Source organism: Onychomys torridus, chromosome 9, assembly GCF_903995425.1.
Source record: "Onychomys torridus chromosome 9, mOncTor1.1, whole genome shotgun sequence".
In the NCBI taxonomy this organism is placed as follows: domain Eukaryota; kingdom Metazoa; phylum Chordata; class Mammalia; order Rodentia; family Cricetidae; genus Onychomys; species Onychomys torridus.
The window spans coordinates 37,043,125-37,062,435 of record NC_050451.1 but is presented as its reverse complement, the minus strand read 5'-3'; positions in this window follow the sequence as shown (position 1 = coordinate 37,062,435).

Sequence of the window (19,311 nt, the reverse complement as noted above, 5' to 3'; positions counted from 1 at the left end):
GTCAGCTTTAGTCTGGAATTTCTGATCTTATCTAAGTTGTGCACAGCATCTAATGTCAGAACCAACTAAGAGTCACAGTGTGTATTTGGTAAGTTTGTGTGACACGGAAGTGGTGCATGAAGAAAGGTATTCTCAGGTTCCTGTGCTGAAATTCCAAAATGTCTTGACTCTTGAACAGTAACCCCTTTGTTCTGATATTGGAACAGTTCTGTGAGGAAAAAGCTGGTGGACTGTTTCGTCTAATGGACTTCGGAACTCTGAGTTGTCTATCTGGATGCCCAGTGCAGTTGAACACTCTCTTGTGGGAGGGCTGTTGCTAGACTGTCGTTAGTAAATAACGTGTGTGAGCGTCCCGTTCCCCCCCCCCCCCTTGTCTCCTATTTTCAGGAGCCAAGCTTAGCCATAAACTATCCTGGTCTGACACTTTCACTAACGGTTTCCAGTTAGAGGACTTTATTGCCAAATTAAACTTGGCTCTTCCCCCACCCAGATAGAAACTGAGGAAGTGCACATAAGACATGTTCGGACCCTTGTAAAGCTTGTGTGACAGCATCAATCTGTATATGGACTAGTGAATAGATATTTTCATAAGGGTTGAAATGCCAATATTAGGGAAGTAGAGAGTAGAGTATAGTCTGTCAGTTCTATCGACTGTTAATATAGTTGTACTCCTTATTTGTTCTGGAGACCGATAATACTGGAGTCCATAAAGTTTGAGCCTTTACAACTTATGTGAAGAAATGTTGCAGACATTTCTGGATGGATCTTATTTTGTATTTCTGGAAGAATGTAAATACTCCTAGGCCTCTTCATGCTGATGGTCCCCAGGCAGATGTTTCTTGTTAGGCTGTTTGACATTTTGGATCAGTGATCATATTCCTGTAATGTTTAAAACAATTACATTAAGCTTGTGGTATTCCTTGCTTTTTAGAATATAAATACTTGAATATTGTTTGAGATCACTAACATGCCAGGGCAAGTCCCACTGATTTTGATGGTCCAATATAATCTCATTCAGGAGGCTTGAAACATTGGTGGTTTGGTCTTGTGGATGTAACAGTTCTCTGTCACTGTTTAAGAACACCACCAGCTGGTACTACTGCTGAAGCTGAGCTTTCAGTCTCTGCTAGTTCATACCGCATGTTTATTTTGGAGTCTTTTGGTAAGCATGGTGCTTGTACTGGTTTAAATAAAATGCTAACACGAAAGGACTTCCAGTGTTTGATTTTTTTACCTGCCTTCCACCATCTTTTGTGCTACTGATGCCTGCCTGTCAGTTTCTGTGAGCCGCATGCCTATATAGCAGTTTACTTTATTACAATACTGAAAAACAGGAATCCTTGGGCAACTTGATGGAAGGAAAACATGATGACATGGAGCTTTCTAAAACACAGTCTGATGCAAAAATGATGGATTTTTAAAATGTCAGTGAAAAGCAGTAGAGGCAGAAGAGCTGGTTCCAGACGGTGAAGCTAGCCTTGAAAGGGAGAATTAGAAGTTAGGAGGTCTGTGTGCCTCTAAGCAGACCTGTCAGAGTCCTGCTATTGGAAATTGTTTATGATCATGCTCTATATGCCATGGGTGTCTAGTAGAGTGGATAAATGCAAATCAGATCACTAAAATGCTCTGTGGTTTACCATGTACTACGTATGCTTTAATCTGCTAATTGGAACAGTTTGTTTTGGTTATGAAAGGAGTAATTAATGCTTTCCTGCCTTTAAGAATCTCAAAAGGGGGATGGGAATTTAGCTTAGTAGTAGAGCACTTGTCTAGCAAGCGCAAGGCCCAGAGTTCAATCCTCAGCTAAAAAAAAAAATCTCAAAAGGACGGGTCTGGAGAGATGGCTCAGAAGTTAAGAGCACTGGCTGCTCCTCCAGAGTTCAATTCCCAGCAACTACATGGTGGCTCAAAGCCATCTATAATGAGATCTGGTGCCCTCTTCTGGTTTGCAGGCATACGTGCAGGCAGAATTTGTATACATAATAAATAAATAAATAAATCTAAAAAAAAAATCTCAAGAGAACTGGCCGCAGTCCTTATTTCTCAAATTTGATCACTTAGCTACTCAAAGAACCACTTTTTTTCCCCCATTATTTTGCCATCATTAAAAAGTATGCCTTCCTCCCAACCCGTTGGTTTTCAACAACAGAAAGTATCTGTAAGCTCTCAGGTCTCAACATGGGCCCAGAGTGGTTTGTGTGAGTGGACACTGCATCTCAGTGTATCTGGAGCTAGATCAAGGGCCCGTTAGGAAGAAGGTCTTACTGCTGAGCATCCTGTGCTTTCAGAGCTTTTATGGGGATTGCAAAGTTCAGTTCCCCGCACCAAGGTTAGACACAACTGCCTTGAACTCTAGCTCTGGGGGATCTGATGCCCTTTCTAACCTCTACAGGTACTTGGGGCGCGCGCGCGTGCGCGCGCGCACGCGCACACACACACACACACACACACACACACACAAATGAAAATGCTTAAGAAAGGAGTTTGTGGTCTGAGCTGTTACATGTTAGGTTTGTGATCCACCTGGAATTCGTGTAAGATGTGAAGAGGCTGAGGGGCGGCTTCACTCACTCACATGTAGACATGCTTGTGTTAAATTTAATTGACCGTTGAGGTGAGAATGCACTTCCGATTCTTCATTTTATATCACTGCCTATTTATATTTATGTCAGTGTTACAAAATTTGACTTTCCTAGCTTTGTATTAATTTAGCATTAAGGATATGAGTTTTCAATGATCAGATCTTGAAGTAGTTACAAACCCTGACCACTGACTAGTACATATAACTTGGAATCCAAGTAGCTGCAATTTTCAATGTTCTTTTACCTTTAAAAAATTTTATTGGTATGCCATGTTGTGGTGGCACACACCTTTAATCCCAGCCCTTAGGAGGCAGAGGCAGGAGGATCTCTGTGAGTTTAAGGCTAGCCTAGTCTACAGAGCGAGTTCCAGGACAGCCAGGGTGTTACACAGAGAAACCTTGCCTAAAAAAAAAAGAAGAAAGAAAGAATTACCGGTGTTAGTGTAGATACCCACTACAGCAGTTGTATGAAGGTCAGAGAACAACACCGTGGAATGGACAAAGAAGCCATGGAGTCCAATTTGTGTCTGTGAGCATGGCGCTGCCTGGAGCATGACTGATAGGCTGTGTTGCTCCTTTGAAGAATACAGATGTACCTTCCTCCAGCAGCTATCAGCTATGAATAGCCTCTTGGTTAGGGTAGGACTTCATGCCTACTGCCTCTCCTCCATGTCTGGCTTGAATGTATACAGATTTTGTACATACTGTCACAGTCTCTGTGTTCATATGTACATCTCCCCTGGAAAATGCCATTTCCTTGAAGTTGTCCACCAACTCTTGATGCTATAATCTTCCTGTCCCCCTTTCCACATAGATCTCTGATCCTTAAGGGAAGAGGTATGATAAAGATACCCCAATAGAAAATTGTCACGCCCACCAACTCTTGATGCTATAATCTTCCTGTCCCCCTTTCCACATAGATCTCTGATCCTTAAGGGAAGAGGTATGATAAAGATACCCCAATAGAAAATTGTCACGCCCACCTCGACCAGCAAGGATGACGCAACACTGGAGCTCTTCTTTAAGCAGTTTATTCAGGACCTTGTTACAAGCGATGTCTCTTCCTGGGCGAGCCTCTCCCAGCCCTTAAGTAGACATGGGCTGCCAACCCTGAGCACCCACGTGGGCGCTATCCATTGGTCCATGCAAACGCAAGCAACACTTGATTCCAGCCACAGCCAAATAAGGATTTGTTTACCACTTCGAGCACTCGTCCGGAGGGTGGAAGCCAGCGCCATCTTTAAGGTGCGGCTGCACGCAGCTCTCTACAGTTCCCCCTTTTTGTTTTGCAAAGCTACAGGAAAGAGTAGAGGTCTGACCTCTGTCAAAACTGGACATGTCTGTCCAGGCGTCATCCACCCAGAGGACACCTGACCCGTCCGATGCCCTTTTTACAGAGGTGGGAGTTGGGGTACCAACCCACATGCTATCAGACATGCTCTTCTCAAAATCGTATTTACCAATCTTGAGTGCAGTGCCCAAGCCTCGCATCCTGTGCTTAATACTCTTTAAGGTTCAACAACCAGGCTTGGGGAGACTGCCCTGCCTCAATGGCTGTAAAGGCTTGGATGATCATGGCTGCATTGCGACGCTGTGAAAACCTTATGCGACAGATACACCACAGGCATACCAAGGAGACGAGCACCAATAAACCTGCTAGGGCTCCTAGTCCCGGCCACTCCTTCAGATGATTCACGGCTGCAGAAATCCAGGATGAAAGTCCCTCTGCAAGTCCAGGATCCACTCGGGTGGAACAATTAACAGCAACAATGGCTAAGCGAAGCTCATCCACCATAGCATCAAATTGTCTATTCCAATTACCTGTAAGGTATCTAGAAAGCTGTTTAGACATATTTGTAGCATATGTAAAATTTTGATAGGCCACACTGGTGATGCATAATCCTGGGTATCGCCATTGACACCCCAATTGAGCTACTTGCCACAAAGTATCAACTTGTTCTTGTACTAAATCTATTCTTTGGTTCACTATCATCAGGCCTCCTTTTAACTGGCCATTTATGCCTCTTTGCAGCTCCAGGGCTGTAGCTACATTAGTGGAAAGATTATTCAAGGTTTGTGCAGTCTGCACTGTATGGGTCATTGCTACAGCAGCAGTGGCAGCACCGGCGGTGGCAAGGGCTATAGCTCCAATAATAGCCGCCGTAATGCCAAAATCTCTTTTATTTCTAAATATGCTCATGGCTGTGGGTGCCTCTACAGGTACTGGAATCCACCTAGGTATACGCACCACCATGGCTTGATAAAGTAAAGAAGCATTCCAGCATTGTGCATAAAAGCATGTCTTATTATCACAATTTTCTAAGCTACCATTACTAACAATAAACATGAAAGGAGTATGTACACAAACGGGAGTAGGCTTATATGATACATTTTGCCATGGTATTACTCCTTCATCCTCACATCCAGCATTGGTAGCGGACACACCCCTTGTTGGGTTAGCAGGGGAGGTCGTTACACGATAATCCTCTTGATGAGGTTTGTAGGAATCCCAGGATGCAAAAGGTTTTGAAGTAGACCACTTAAATTCACTTACACCTTGTTGTCCTCCCCCTATCATGACCATGGGCTCCAGATTCATACAACTGCCATTAATCCCACAGAGGAGCCAATTGTCAAACGGATTGGCTGGGCTATACAAGGATGGATCCTGGTTAGTATAATTGCATCCCGCAGTAGTTTGATTGGCAAAAGTACTAATGGTTGGTGAAAAGGTAAAGAACTTTCCGGCATTGGCCCAAACAGACCCTCGGCTCTGGCATCCTGTCCATGGCCAGGCTCCACCCCAATTATTTCCCTAACAATAAGGGGCCCACTTGGGCTGCATAGGTGGAGCTTCATTTGAGTGATTCATAGGCCACCATCCCCGGACTCAGGATGCACTAGTATTTAAACAAGGGCCACTAGTAGAGTTGGGGAGGTCAAACCAAGCAGCAGTTTGATTATATAATGGGATGCATTTTGGCTCTTCAGATCTATTATACAACAGTTGAAAACATACGGACTCTGATAACTGGAATGATCTATTTTCCCCAATGGGTGCTATCTCCTTTTCCAAGGGAAGGTAGGGTAAATCTAAGGAATAAATAATCGTGGGAACAAGCGAGAGTCATGTTGCACTGGTATTGGTCTTGGAAATGCCAAAAGGATTCCCCATCTCTGCTCCGATGTTCCCATTGATATCAGGCTGAGGACCGTCAGCATGGCCCTGAGCTTTTCGCACCAGACTCTCAGGTACCGTCGATCCTGTGGGAAAATAAACAGAACCTCGTGCCCATGTCAGCACGGGATCAGGACCATGCCAGATACCCGTTAAGGTATCCTTCCACTTCACCATTCCCTTTAAGGGGCTGTGTGGACACTGATGCCTGTCCGCAGCTGAGTAATTTGAAGCATCCAAATTTTAAAAATTTAAGGTAAAAAGCACAATAGAAAGTCTATCTTTCGGGGTACGCCCATAGCCCCCTTTTTGTTTTTGAAGCAATTCCTTTAGGGAGCGATGAGCGCGCTCCACAATGCCTTGGCCCTGAGGATTATAGGGAAGGCCATGTATCAGCTGTACATTCATTTGGCGACAGAAGGAAGCAAACTTCTGTCCAATATATGTAGGACCATTGTTAGTTTTTAGTTGTTGAGGTTTACCCCAGGCGGCCCAAGCTTCTAAGCAGTGGGCAATGACATGAGAGGCTTTTTCTCCTGCCATAGGGGTGGCATGGATGATACCTGAACAAGTGTCCACAGATGCATGGACATATTTGACACGTCCAAACTCAGAAATATGAGTAACATCCATCTGCCATATTTTTAGGGGGAGCAAACCACGAGGATTAACCCCCAGACCAGGGGGATGATGGAAAACAACACATTGGGGACAATCCAGAACCACCTTGCGCGCATCAGCACGTGAGATGGAAAATCGTTGTTGCAATGTCCTTGCATTTACATGGTATTCTTTATGGAAAGCATATGCGCGCTGAATTGTAGAGGCCACAAACATGCATTCCCTAGTGCACAAATCCACTTTAGTATTGTCTTCAGCCAAGGGCCCAGGTAATCTTGTATGTGCACGTATGTGTTGTACAAAGAATGGGCTTGTACGTTGCCATATTAACCCTTGTAATTGTTGGAATAAAGAGCCTACTGAGCTGGAAGGGTTGATCGGCCCTGCACATTCAAGGCTTTTTAGAGCATTAACATAACTTGAATCTGAGACTAAAGCGCCGTAACTAGTTTTGGAACCATCTGTAAAAATAACACTGGCCCCAGCAATAGGCTGCGAAGCAGTTATTTTAGGAAAAATTATTGGGTGCCCTTTAAAAAAATTTAATAGTGGATGTTTGGGATAATGGCAGTCTACACTTCCTTGATAGGAGCAGCATAATATTGCCCACTCATCCATGGTGGCACATAACACTTTTACTTGATTAGAATTATATGGTACGATTAATGTCTTAGGGGAAGTCCCGAGATGTAGCAAACATTGCTGAATGCCCTGCTGTGTAAGTAATGCTACAGCAGTGGGATAATACTCTATAGACTTTGCAGGAGAAATTCGGGGATGAACCCACAATAAAGGTCCCTTTTGTCATAAAATTTCAGTAGGCTGCAAGAATGTAGGTAAAATGCATAAGCTAATTTCATAAACATCCTGTACTCGGATGTAACCCACCCTCTAATTTTCTCAAGACTTCCCTAGCCTCAGGCGTTAAATGTCTTGTCGAATCAAGATCCGAATCTCCATTCTGTATTTCATACAACTGCTTTAACACATAATTGGCTGTTTGTAAGCTGCCCCTAATCCAATTTATATCTCCCAATAATTTTTGAAAATCATTTAATGTACGAAGATAATCCTTTTTTATCTCTAATTTTTGTGGCATGACCTGATGACTACCTGTTTTGGACCCCAAATAATTTATAATTTTGTTTTGTACCTTTTCCGGAGCAATACATAATCCCTTTTTTTTTTAATACCTCAACTAAAAAGCTATAGGCTGACTGTAACAGGCATTCCTCTTTAGCTGTTAAAAGTATATCATCCATAAAATGAAGGCACTTTAGCGTTGGGAATTGTCTCAAAAGTTCCAAGGCAGTTGCTACATACAATTGACATATAGTAGGACTGTTGGCCATATCCTGTGTCAAGACAACCCATTGATACCTTTTATCGGGTTCTTCATGATTTATGGATGGCAGTGTAAAGGCAAACCTCTCGCTATCTTTGCTATGCAATGGTATTGAGAAGAAACAATCCTTAATATCTACCACTATAATTGGCCAATCCTCTGGTAAGGCTGACAATAATGGGAGCCCACGTTGGACTGGACCCATAATCTTCATTTGCTCATTTATTGCCCTAAGGTCATGTAGTAACCTCCATTTTCCTGATTTCTTCTTTATAACAAATATGGAAGTATTCCAGGGAGATAGGGAAGGCTTGATGTGTCCCTCTTTCAGCTGTTCTTGTACTAGCTGCTTTGCTGCAAGTAACTTCTCGGAGGAGAGTGGCCACTGAGGAACCCACACTGGTTCCTCCGTTTTTCAAGATATGGGAATACCTTCCTCAGTGGCCCCTAAGAAAAATCCAGTCCTTGTCTGGTTTGTCTTGGTTGTGCTTGTATTGGAGTTTTTTTTTTCCTTGTAAAAATTTTCCTAACCCAAAATTAGGATGATAGCCCATATTTTTCATTATACCTTGGGATTCTTTGGAATATTCATTACTTAATTTCAGTCCCATAGACTGCATTAAATCCCTTCCCCAAAGAGAAATTGGGAGTTCTAGGACATACGGCTGCATAACACCAGAATGCCCCTCTTTATCATTTCAATTCAATAAATTTGTGCTGACATTTGGAACATTAGCGTAACCTAATCCCTGTAACGTTTGAGAGGAGACTTGTATTGGCCATCCTCGAGGCCAATCTTTACTAGCAATAATACTCCAATCTGCTCCAGTGTCCAAGAGTCCCTTAATTTTGGTGCCATTAACAGTCAATTGTAAGATTGGTCTCTGATCCAAATCTAAGGATAAAAATGTTAAGTCTGTTCCTGAGGATCCAAACCCCTTGCTTCCCCTTTCCCTATCATGTGCTGGGTAAGTTTCATGCAAACTAGGTAACAGGACAAGTTGTGCAATCCTATCTCCTGGGGAAATGGCAGTAATACCCTTAGGTGACTCAACCATGATCTTGACTATTCCAGTATAATCTGAATCAATAATCCCAGGATGGACCAGTAAGCCCCTCAGTGTTGTAGACGATCTACCAATGAGTAATCCTACCGTATCACGGTTAAGTGGACCTTTGAAATCCGACTCTACTATCTGCACCCCCATTTGGGGAGTCAATACGAGTCCGCTGGTGTCATAGCGAACCTGTGTAAAGCTTCCAACTGAGCCGCTGTGAAGGAGGCTGTGATATCATAGGTTCGGACAGATTCTGCCAATGATTTAATGACCTTAAAATCCAAAGGCTCATGGTACCTGTTACCTTGAGGATTCTGGAACACAGGGAATGCCACCTGCATCTCTGTCCTGACTTTCCTCCACACATCAGGGTTAAAGTATGCCCCCGCATTCGATGGCACAGGGAATGCGTCAGGATATGGTGGAGGAGTGAAAGGAGGGAGGTGAGACTCAGACTCCTGCTCCTTCTCCTTTTCACCCCGACTCTTCTCTCAGTCCTTTACGTCTCTTTCTTATTTTGGTACTTCGTAAAGACTCACATAATGATTCCATGTCCTCATCCTCAAGGACAGAATCGGAGAGACTGGAGGACTCTAAGTCCTCAAAATCTTCCAAATCTGAAAGCCTAGGGTATAAGCTATTCTGTCCCTTTGTTTGTGTTTCTCACCTTTACCGGCCTTCTCGGAGGCGGCCTTCTCGGAGGCTGCCTTCTCCGACCTCTCTTCCTGGAGTATCTCTAGAGCTGCCTGTCCATTTTCCACAGCGTCATTGCATCTCTGATCTTCCAGGCAACCTCTAACTAATTTCCACACTGGTCTTACCCCATTCTTAAGCGTTCCCTGTTCTGCAGCCAAGTCTAGGTCACGTCCTAGCTCCTCCCATGACACCACCGTGAGACTACCAGACACTGCGAACCAGGGAGCAATGATGTCACACTCTTCCAGAAACCTTTCTAAGGTGCTTTTCTTAATCTTTAATTTCTTGGAAAGAAGGAGCTCATTAAGAGCCAGAAAAATTGGGTGTGAGGAGGAAGCGCCCATCTTAGTATATTCTTTCTTCCTCAATTTTAGAGGTTTCTCGGAGCCTTTACCAAACAGCCCCAGCGTTCTGGTTTCACTTTCTTACTTTGTTTCCTGATTACCCGTCCGCTGCAGTCACGGCTCTACTATCCCGCTCCCCCTCTATTTACAGGTGAGAGCAAAACCCCACTTTTGTCGCGGATCCCCAATTTACCTGAGGACTTACCGGTATACCCCCTGACTGCAGAAAGTTCTGAGCCCCACGGAGAGACGAGGAGGTTCCCCATACGGGCCACCACTTGCCGTGCCCGCCTCGACCGGCAAGGATGACGCAACACCGGAGCTCTTCTTTAAGCAGTTTATTCAGGACCTTGTTACAAGTGATGTCTCTCCCTGGGCGAGCCTCTCCCAGCCCTTAAGTAGGCATGGGCTGCCAACCCTGAGCAGCCATGTGGGCACTGTCTATTGGACCATGCAAACGCAAGCAATACTTGATTCCAGCCACAGCCAAATAAGGATTTGTTTACCACTTTGAGCACTCGCTGTCGGGAGGGCGGAGGGTGGAAGCCAGCGCCATCTTTAAGGTGCGGCTGCACGCAGCTCTCTACAGAAAATTAGTAAATAGGTGTTTTTAAAATCAGCATTCCATTTAACTATTGGTCCTATTTAGGTATTATGTTATATCAGGTTTGGAATATAAATTGCACAATTAAATCACAAATTTTGAACTTTGGAAAGGGTAAGAAGCTGAATTAAACTAAACTTGAGTTTTGTGACTATATTGCAAAAAGGGATTAGTGTCTATAAATGATGTAATCTATCTTGTTTGGTTTTGTTTTATGGCGACAGGGTCTCACTATGCAGCCCAGCCTGGCCTGGAATTCACCCAATAGCCCAGGCTGGTCTCAAAATCCTGGTGATCCTCTTGTCTCAGCCTCCCTAGTCTTGGGATGACCAGAGTAAGATACCATGCCCAGCTGATGACTTCTTATGAATAAAACAATGATTCATTAAGAACATTAGGCTTCTAGTGGGCATTTTCTCCAGGGGAACAGCAGTTCCACCACCTGTTTAAACAGTGTTTGTGCACTGTTAAAAAAATGTTTGAAAATAACCTCAGAGTGTCTTCCAGATAAACTCTGGGATGAGACCAAGTTACCTATAATTTTTTTGTCCTCTCCTTGTCTTAATTAGGGTTTCTATTGCTATGAAGAGACACCATGACCATGGCAGCTCTTATAAAGGAAAACATTTCATTGAGGCTGGCTTACAGTTTCAGAGGTTTAGGCCATTATCATCATGGCAGCTTGCAGGCAAACGTGGTGCTGGAGAAGGAGCTGAGAGTTTTAGATGTAGATCTGCAGGCAGCAGAAGCAGACTGTACTGGGCATAGTTTGAACATATATAAGACCTCAAAGCCCTCCCCCATAGTGACACACTTCCTCCCACAAGGTCATACCTACTCCAACAAGACCATACCTTCTAATAGTGCCACTTCCTATGGGCAAAGATTTCAAGTCTACAGGGGGTCATGCCTACTCTAACCACTTCCTCCTGGGGAAATAGCTTTGTGGGTAAAAGCATTTCTATGCAAATATGATAATCTAAGTTCAAATCCCTAGAACCAGTATAAAAGTCATATGCATAGCATGAGTGTAATCCCAGTGTTCCTATAACAAGATGAAGACAGACCAGAGAAACCCTGGTAGCTCACCAGCCAGCTAGCCTGATGTAGAAAATGAAGGGGTAAAATCAGGAAAGGACTGACCTCCATGTGTGTGCTGTTGAACAGGCATGCCTGTGGTCTCACACAGTATTGTGTGTGTATAATAAAATTTCTTCTAAAAATGTATTTTTTTTAGCTGGGGTGGACAGTGATGGTGCATACCTTTAATCTCAGCACACAGGAGGCAATGGCAGGTGGACCTGTTGAGCTCGAGGCCAGCCTGGTCTACATAATGAGATCCAGGACAGACAGGACTATTACACCGAGAAACCTTCTGAAAAGTATGGTAAATACAGAAATATGTAAAAATAGGGGAAACTTAATATTCTACTCTTTAAGATAATTAGCATTTTAATATACATTACTTTCAATTTCCATGTATTTAAAAAGTATTGCATATGATACCCAAATCCAAATGATTAATGTTTTGTATTATCCATTAAGAACCTTACAAATGCTGGATGTGATGGTACATGCCCTTTAATCCTATGTATACCAAGTGCCACACTCCCAGTTCTAGCAATAGCTTTGAAAACTAGCAAGACATAAAATGGTTAAGTAAATCATGATGAATATACTCAAAAATATTAGGAGACTATTTGTATGTTTGTTTTGTAATGCTAGCACATGAGCCCCCCCCCCCCCCCCCCCCCCCCCGACCGCCAAGAAGCCAATTTCTGATGTAAGAACAAAAGGTTTCATTTATTCTGGCCTAGGCAGCGACCTCTCCAATACCACTTTACAGTAGGTGAAAAGAGGGAAGGCCCCGAGCACTCACTAAGGGGTTTATATAGGAAAGGGTCACATGCAGAATGTTACATATCTCAGGGGCTAGGGATGAGGTAAGCATAAGGTTGCTAATGGCTAACAGGGTTCAGGGCATCTACAGAGATAAATTTTTATTCCCTATGCACTGTTTTTGTTGACACATTCAGATTTATTGTTGCAGTCCTACACTCTGTTTTGAGTTCAACTTTTGGTCAATCGAGCCTATTATTCTTTATACCTTGTTTTGCCAAGTCTAGGATATATAGATTTATTGTCCCAGCCTTATCTTTCCCACAGGTTCAACTTTTGGTCAATTCAAAACACACTGGTCAGCAAATACCTTTGGAGGAAGAAGGGAGAAAGGAAAGGAACATCTTTTAAGATGGCTACTAATTTCTCCCTTTCAGCTACTAATTTCTCCCTTTGAGTTTTTTGTTTGTTTTTGAGACAGGGTCTCACTGTGTACTCATGGCTGTCCTGGAACTCACAGGCTGGCCTCGAACTCAAAGATATCTGCCTGCTTCTGCCTGAGAATGTAGGGCATACATGAGCTACAAAGATGGCGCTGAGAAGAAGTTAGCCTAAGTTGTTTACTCAGAGATTAGATACAAATGGTGCTCCAGGAAGTTAGCTCAAATTGTTTAAGCTGAGATAAGATACAAAGATCAGGAGATGATGTCAGTGCATAAACAATTTGTAAACAAGAAAATGAGTATAGGGTGACCTTTAAAATGATTGGTTGGTTCCTTCACCCCCTCCTAGGGTTCTGAGGTTTTTGCTATAAAAGAGGTTTATTGCCTAACAATAAACGAGTTCTTGCTTGACTTGACTTCTCACTGTGTCTGATTGCCTCCAGGTAAGATGGAGGCTGGGAACCCAGCAAGCAGCACACTCCTCGGTTCCAGGCCACCTCTTCAGAGGTGACCTAAGTTCCCGGTGGGGCAGGACCCCACAATGGCTCAGCAGTTAAGAATTCTTTCAGAGGACCCAAGTTTAGGGACCACCACCTGTGCAGGGGATCTAAGGCCCACTTCTGTCCCATTCCCACCCCAAGATACCTGCACCATGAGTACAGACACATGCCTAAGTAAAACTAGAACCTTCAAAACCATTTGTTTCTTACATGGCAGGAGTGGTTTTCTGAAGAAAAAAAAAAAATGTTCTAATATATTTGTCTTTTCTTTGATTCTTGTGCTCCGTAGCTCACTGCTGTCCTCCTGCCTAGTCTCCCAACTAAAGAAGACTAGTGTCACCAACCCAGCAGATTCTTGGACCTCAACCTCACTTATATTACTGTAGCTACATGTATTGCAAGTTGATTGAAATCAGAGGAAAATATTGCTTTGTTTATGATACTGAGGATTAACTCAGGGCACTGCACATGCAAGGAAAATGCTCATTTACTTAGTGAGATACAACGCAGGTACAATTTTCTTCCTTCCTTCCTCCCTCCCTCCCTCCCTTCCTTCCTTCCTTCCTTCCTTTTTTCTTTTTTCTTTTTTCTTTTTCTTTTTCCTTTTGACAGAGTCTCTCTAAGTTGTCCAGGCTAACTTCAAACTCTAAATTCTTCTTCATCATCTTCCTGAGAAACTGGAATTAGTGGATATGGCACCATGCTCAGATCTCTTCTTATAATTATAAATTTAAGCACACAGTGGTCTTTAAATATAAACAGTGAAATTAGTAATTATTTTAAAGTGTGTGTGTGTATGTGTGTGTGTGTTGTGTTTCTGCATTTGGGTATGTGCACATGAGTGCACTTGCCTCTGGAGGCCAGAAGAGGGCACTGTTTCCTCCTGGAATAGAGTTTCAGGTGATTGTGAGCTGCATGATGTTGGTACTGGGAACTGAACTAGGGTCCTCTGGAAAAGTAGATATATTGAACCACTGAGTCAGCTCTCCAAGCCCTCAAAATGTTTTTTAATAATAAAAGTGCATAAAAAAGTATACAGCTTACACATTAACCACACAAAACTATAAAATTTAAAGATTAACAAGTAATAAACAGATACTTTTGAAGAGGCACAGAGAATGTTTTTAAAATAAATTAATAATAAAAAAAAGATTCTGGGGCTGGAGAGATGGCTCAGAGGTTAAGAACACTGACTGCTTTTCCAGAGGTCCTGAGTTCAGTTCCTGGCACCCACGTGGTGGCTCACAACCATCTGTAATGAGATCTGGTGCCCTCTTCTGTGTATATAATAAATAAATAAATCTTTAAAAAAAGATTCTGTGACCTAGGAGCATGTGAGTCCTCATCAGTGCTACAGCTTTATTTGACAGCAGCATTTCCAGTCCAAGGTCACTTCTTAAGAGCCCAACAGGCATCTAGACACATATTGGGAGACTCACGGCCATAAACTGTGCACTAATTCCTATATTTAACTAATTTACTGGCAGCTGGTCCCATACATAGGATGGATGTAAAGATTTCTAAGGCATTGACTCAAAAAGACTCTGAATTTTTTTAACTAAGTAAAACCTTAAAAACAACAACTAATGAATAAGAGAGATTTCTAACACTTAAGAAAATTGCAGCCCAGTAAGGGCCAAGACTACATAAGACTTTCTGGCAGGTACTTTCTTCTATATCCTTTGGGAAACAATGAGACAGTGTCACCTGGTTAGGACTCTGTTCCTTACAATCCCAGTAAGCCTGACTAACCCACTCTTAGATCAGACTGGTTGTGGTGGTTGGCTCTTGTCAGTGTGACCCAAACCTAGGCATATTTGGGATGAGGAGCCTCGGTTGAGAGACTGGTGTCTACAAGATCCCTTGTAGGCAAGTCCATAGGTCATTGCTGTTTTAAATTGATGATTGATGTGAGTGGGTCCCACTCACAGCCCACGGGGGGTAGTGCCAACCCTGGGCAGGTGGCCCTAAGTTATGTAAGAAAGCAGGGTGAGCAAGACCATGAAGAGCAAGAAAAACCACTCTTGTGATTTCTGCTTCTGTTCTTGCCTCTAGGTTCCTGCCCTTGACTTCCCTCACTGACATATTAGATTGCAACCTGAGAATTGAAAGATGAAATAAACCCTTTCTTCCCTGACCAAACCTGCAGGAATAAGGGTTTTGAATGGTGAGTGGAAGGACCAAGGATGAGAAATAAAGAAGACAAAAGCAGTAGCTGGGACCGGGGGTTCTTATGTAAGCTGATGTCTTATGCCAAGCAAGTTTGTTAAGAGACAGCATCGCCAGGCAGTGGTGGTGCCCGCTTTTAATCCCAGGCAGAGCCAGGTGGATTTCTGTGAGTTCGAGGCCAGCCTGGGCTACAGAGTGAGTTCCAGGAAAGGCGCAAGGCTACACAGAGAAACCCTGTCTTGAACCCCCCCCCCCAAAAAAGTATAGCATCTTCAGTAGCTCTCAAACTTCCTAATGCTGCGACCCTTTCATCCAGTTCCTCATGTTGTGCTGATCCCCAACCATAAAATTATTTCATTGCTACTTCATAACTGTAGTTTTGCTATTGTTATGAATTATAATGTAAACATTTTTGGAGTAGAGGTTTGCCAACGGCATCGTGACCCACAGGTTGAGAAATGCTGTATACAATTTATAGAGGGAAAATGGGCCAATGTCAGCAGAGAGCTAGATCAGACTGTGCTGGTAAAGAGAATGCAGGATACCTCAGATACAGCTGCCTTAGGACTGGTAACCACAGCCCTTTAGAGAGAAAGCCAGGTTCCTAGGAACTGAAACCCTAACTCCTTCAAGGCACCATGTCTTAGGGTTTCTATTGCTGTGATGAAACACCTTGACCAAAAAGCAAGCTGGGGAGGAAAGAGTTTATTTGGCTTACACTTCCACATCACTGTTCATCGCTGATTCAGAGGTCATGGATGGGTGCTGCTTACTGGCTTGTTCCCTATGGGTTTCTTAGCCTGCTTTCTCTTAGAATCCAAGATCACTTGCCCAGGGATGGCCCCACCCACAATGGGCTGGGCCCTCCCAAATCAATCATTAGTTTAAAAAAATGTAGTACAGGCTTGCCTACAGCCAAGATTTTTTTGTTTATTTTGTTTTGTTTTGCTTTTTGAGACAGGGGTTTCTCTGTAACAGCCCTGGGTGTCCCAGAACTCTCTTCATAGACTAGACTAGCCTCGAACTCACAGAAATCTGCCTGCCTCTGTCTCCCTAGTGCTGAGATTGAAGGAGTGTGTTGCCATGCCCAACTACAGCCAAGATCTTTTGGAGGCATTTTGAGATTCTCTCCTCTCTGATGAGTCTAGCTTGTGTCAAGTAGACATAAAACTACCCAGCACACTCTGGCTCTGGCCCTTGACTGGCCCTTGCCAAGTCTGCTCCTAGACAAGGACACGGAACTAATGATGTCGCTTTGTCCTTTCATTATCAGGACCTCTGAGAAGTCTTAGTTCAGTCTGGCTCCCAAACACTTGCCCAAGTTGCTTTTGGTCAGTGGTGTTTTATCATCACAGCAATAGAAACTCTAAATAAGACACTGGCAAGAGCTGTCTCTAACAGCTGTTCAATTTCCTTCCCAGATTAAGTTCAGTAAAGAGGACATTGAATGTATAACTTAAGAATCAAACCTATAAAATAGTCATAAAGAGAATTAAGCAAATTAAGCATGTTCTTATGCTTAAAAATGTGGGTAAGTAATTCTCAAACCAGTTATTGATGCTATTTTTCTAATCCCCCTCTCTTTATAACCAGCAAGGAAGCTAGCCCTTTAGATCACCTAGTCTTGGGAAGCTTTTGAGGTAGGCTTGAAAGAAGTGGCTACCCAAAGGCCACAGATTTTCTTACCTTTTTCAAAATCCTTCTTTGCACAAGAGACACTGCTAAGGATTCTGTAGGGAAAGGAATAGGAGTTGGAAATAGGGAGTGAAAATTTGTGGGGCGTACAGAGGATCCAGAAAGACATACAGAGAGATGCCCAGGAAGGAGTAGGGAGGGACTTAAGAGATTTGTGGTCTTTTTGGTTTGGGGTGAATGGAGAGATAGTTTCTTACTGGGTCTTCAGCCAAAAGGAAGGTCAGCGGGTTGCTTCTCGACCCCTCTGAGCTATCAGGTTTTCACCCCAGCATCTGACTCCCAAGTCTTTATTGGTAGATAGAACTAGAATGATAGACACTCAGTTAAAAACTTCATTTGATTAAAGAGATGGCTCAGAGGTTAAAAGCACGGGCTCTTCTTTCAGAAGTCCTGAGTTCAATTCCCAGCAACCACAGCCAAGCAGCAGGGGTGGTGGTGGTGCATGCCTTTAATTCCAGCACTTGGGAGGCAGAGGCAGGTGGATCTCTGAGTTCAAGGCCAGCTTGGTCTACAGAGTGAGTCTCTGGACAGCCAAGGCTACACAGAGAAACCCTGTCTTGAAAAACCAGAAAAATAAAAGCAAAACAACAACAACAACAACAACAACAAACCCTTCATTTGGCAGCAGCGACAGAGCCAGTGCCAGCAGGACCAGTAATCCCACCAGGAGTGCTGACTGCAGGGCAGCGGGGCAGCACAGCTGCAGACAGTAGTTAAAAAATCAGTAGATTCAGGTGTAGCTGCTAAGCCAAAGGAAAAACAGCAGGGAAGTGACCAATAGTCCTACCCAGCCATAATGCATATGCACCACAATGACCAGCACAGCACAATAACTCTAAGGGTGCAATATAGTGCCACATATACCTTGGTAGCAACCAATAACTCTGTAATTGGACTTAGGACCTGCTGAACAAGAGAGAAGTCATACCTGGTACTGGAAACCTAGCCAACTACCTAAGGCTAGTGAGGGCATGAATCTTGGAGATCACTTTGCTAAACCAGTATACTAGCTATACTCTAAATATGTGTCCTTACACCATCAAGGAAACTTCCCTTTGGAACACACAGAAACCATCACAGAATAATGGAGGCATCTACAATACAACTCCCACCCCTAAGGCTCAGGGATCATTGAAGAGGGGATGAAAAGGTGTAAGAACCAGATGTGAAATTGTGTTTCCTATGAATGTGAGAAGCTACACCCATAAAGTCTCAGTGACATGTGTTGTAGGATATTATTTTAAGGTGTGTTACTTTTGTTTATGTTGCATTTGTTGAACTCTGTGAAGCTGTGCTACTTTGCCTGTCTAAAACACCTGACGGTCTAATAAAGAACTGAATGGACAATAGCAAGGCAGGAGAAAGGATAGGCATGGCCAGCAGGCAGAGAGAATATATAGAAGGAGAACTCTGGGAGAAGAGAAGTAGCCAGAGAAGGAAGACTCCAGGGGCCAGTCACTCAACTACACAGCCAGCCACGGAGTAAGAGTAAGATTTACTGAAATAAGAGAATGGAAAAAGCCCAGAGGCAAAAAGTAGATAGGATAATTTAAGATAAGGAAAGCTGGCAAGAAACAAGCCAAGCTAAGACTGGTCATTTATAAGTAAGAATAAGCCTCTATGTGATTTATTTGGGAGTTGGATGGAGGGCCTCCCAAAAGAGCCAAAAAGCAACTAACAACAGAAATGATTTCTTAAATGAGCTGAACAATATTATATTACTATAGCCTCGTCCTATGGACCAGAGCACATCTCTACTACCTGGAAAACTCATGGGTCTTTCTGAGCATGGGAGATGGAGGCAGAGGCAGTCTGACCTCTGTGAGTTCGAGGTCAGCCTGGGCTACATAGCATGTTGCAGGCTAACCATAGCTATATGTTTTGACCCTTTCTCAAAACAAACAAACAAACAAAAACCAAATAAATAAAAATCCCACAGGTCTTTTTGATTCCTCTCTGGTTTAAGATTCTGGATTCTCTCCTGTTCTCAGTCTGCTGCTGGGTTTTTTAAAGGTGGTCTTTGACTCTTGGAGGAATCACTGTCAGCTCAGATGAGAAAATCTCATTTAAACTATATATGCACCTTTATACACAAACTCAAATGTATTGCAGGGATTTTTTTTAAAAGTATAGTTAATAGTGTGATTCCTTATGACTTTTTCTAGCCATTCTTACAGTTATTTTGCCCTTCTCTCTGCTCCTGTATACATCTCCCTCCTAATTAGACCCCCTCCGGTT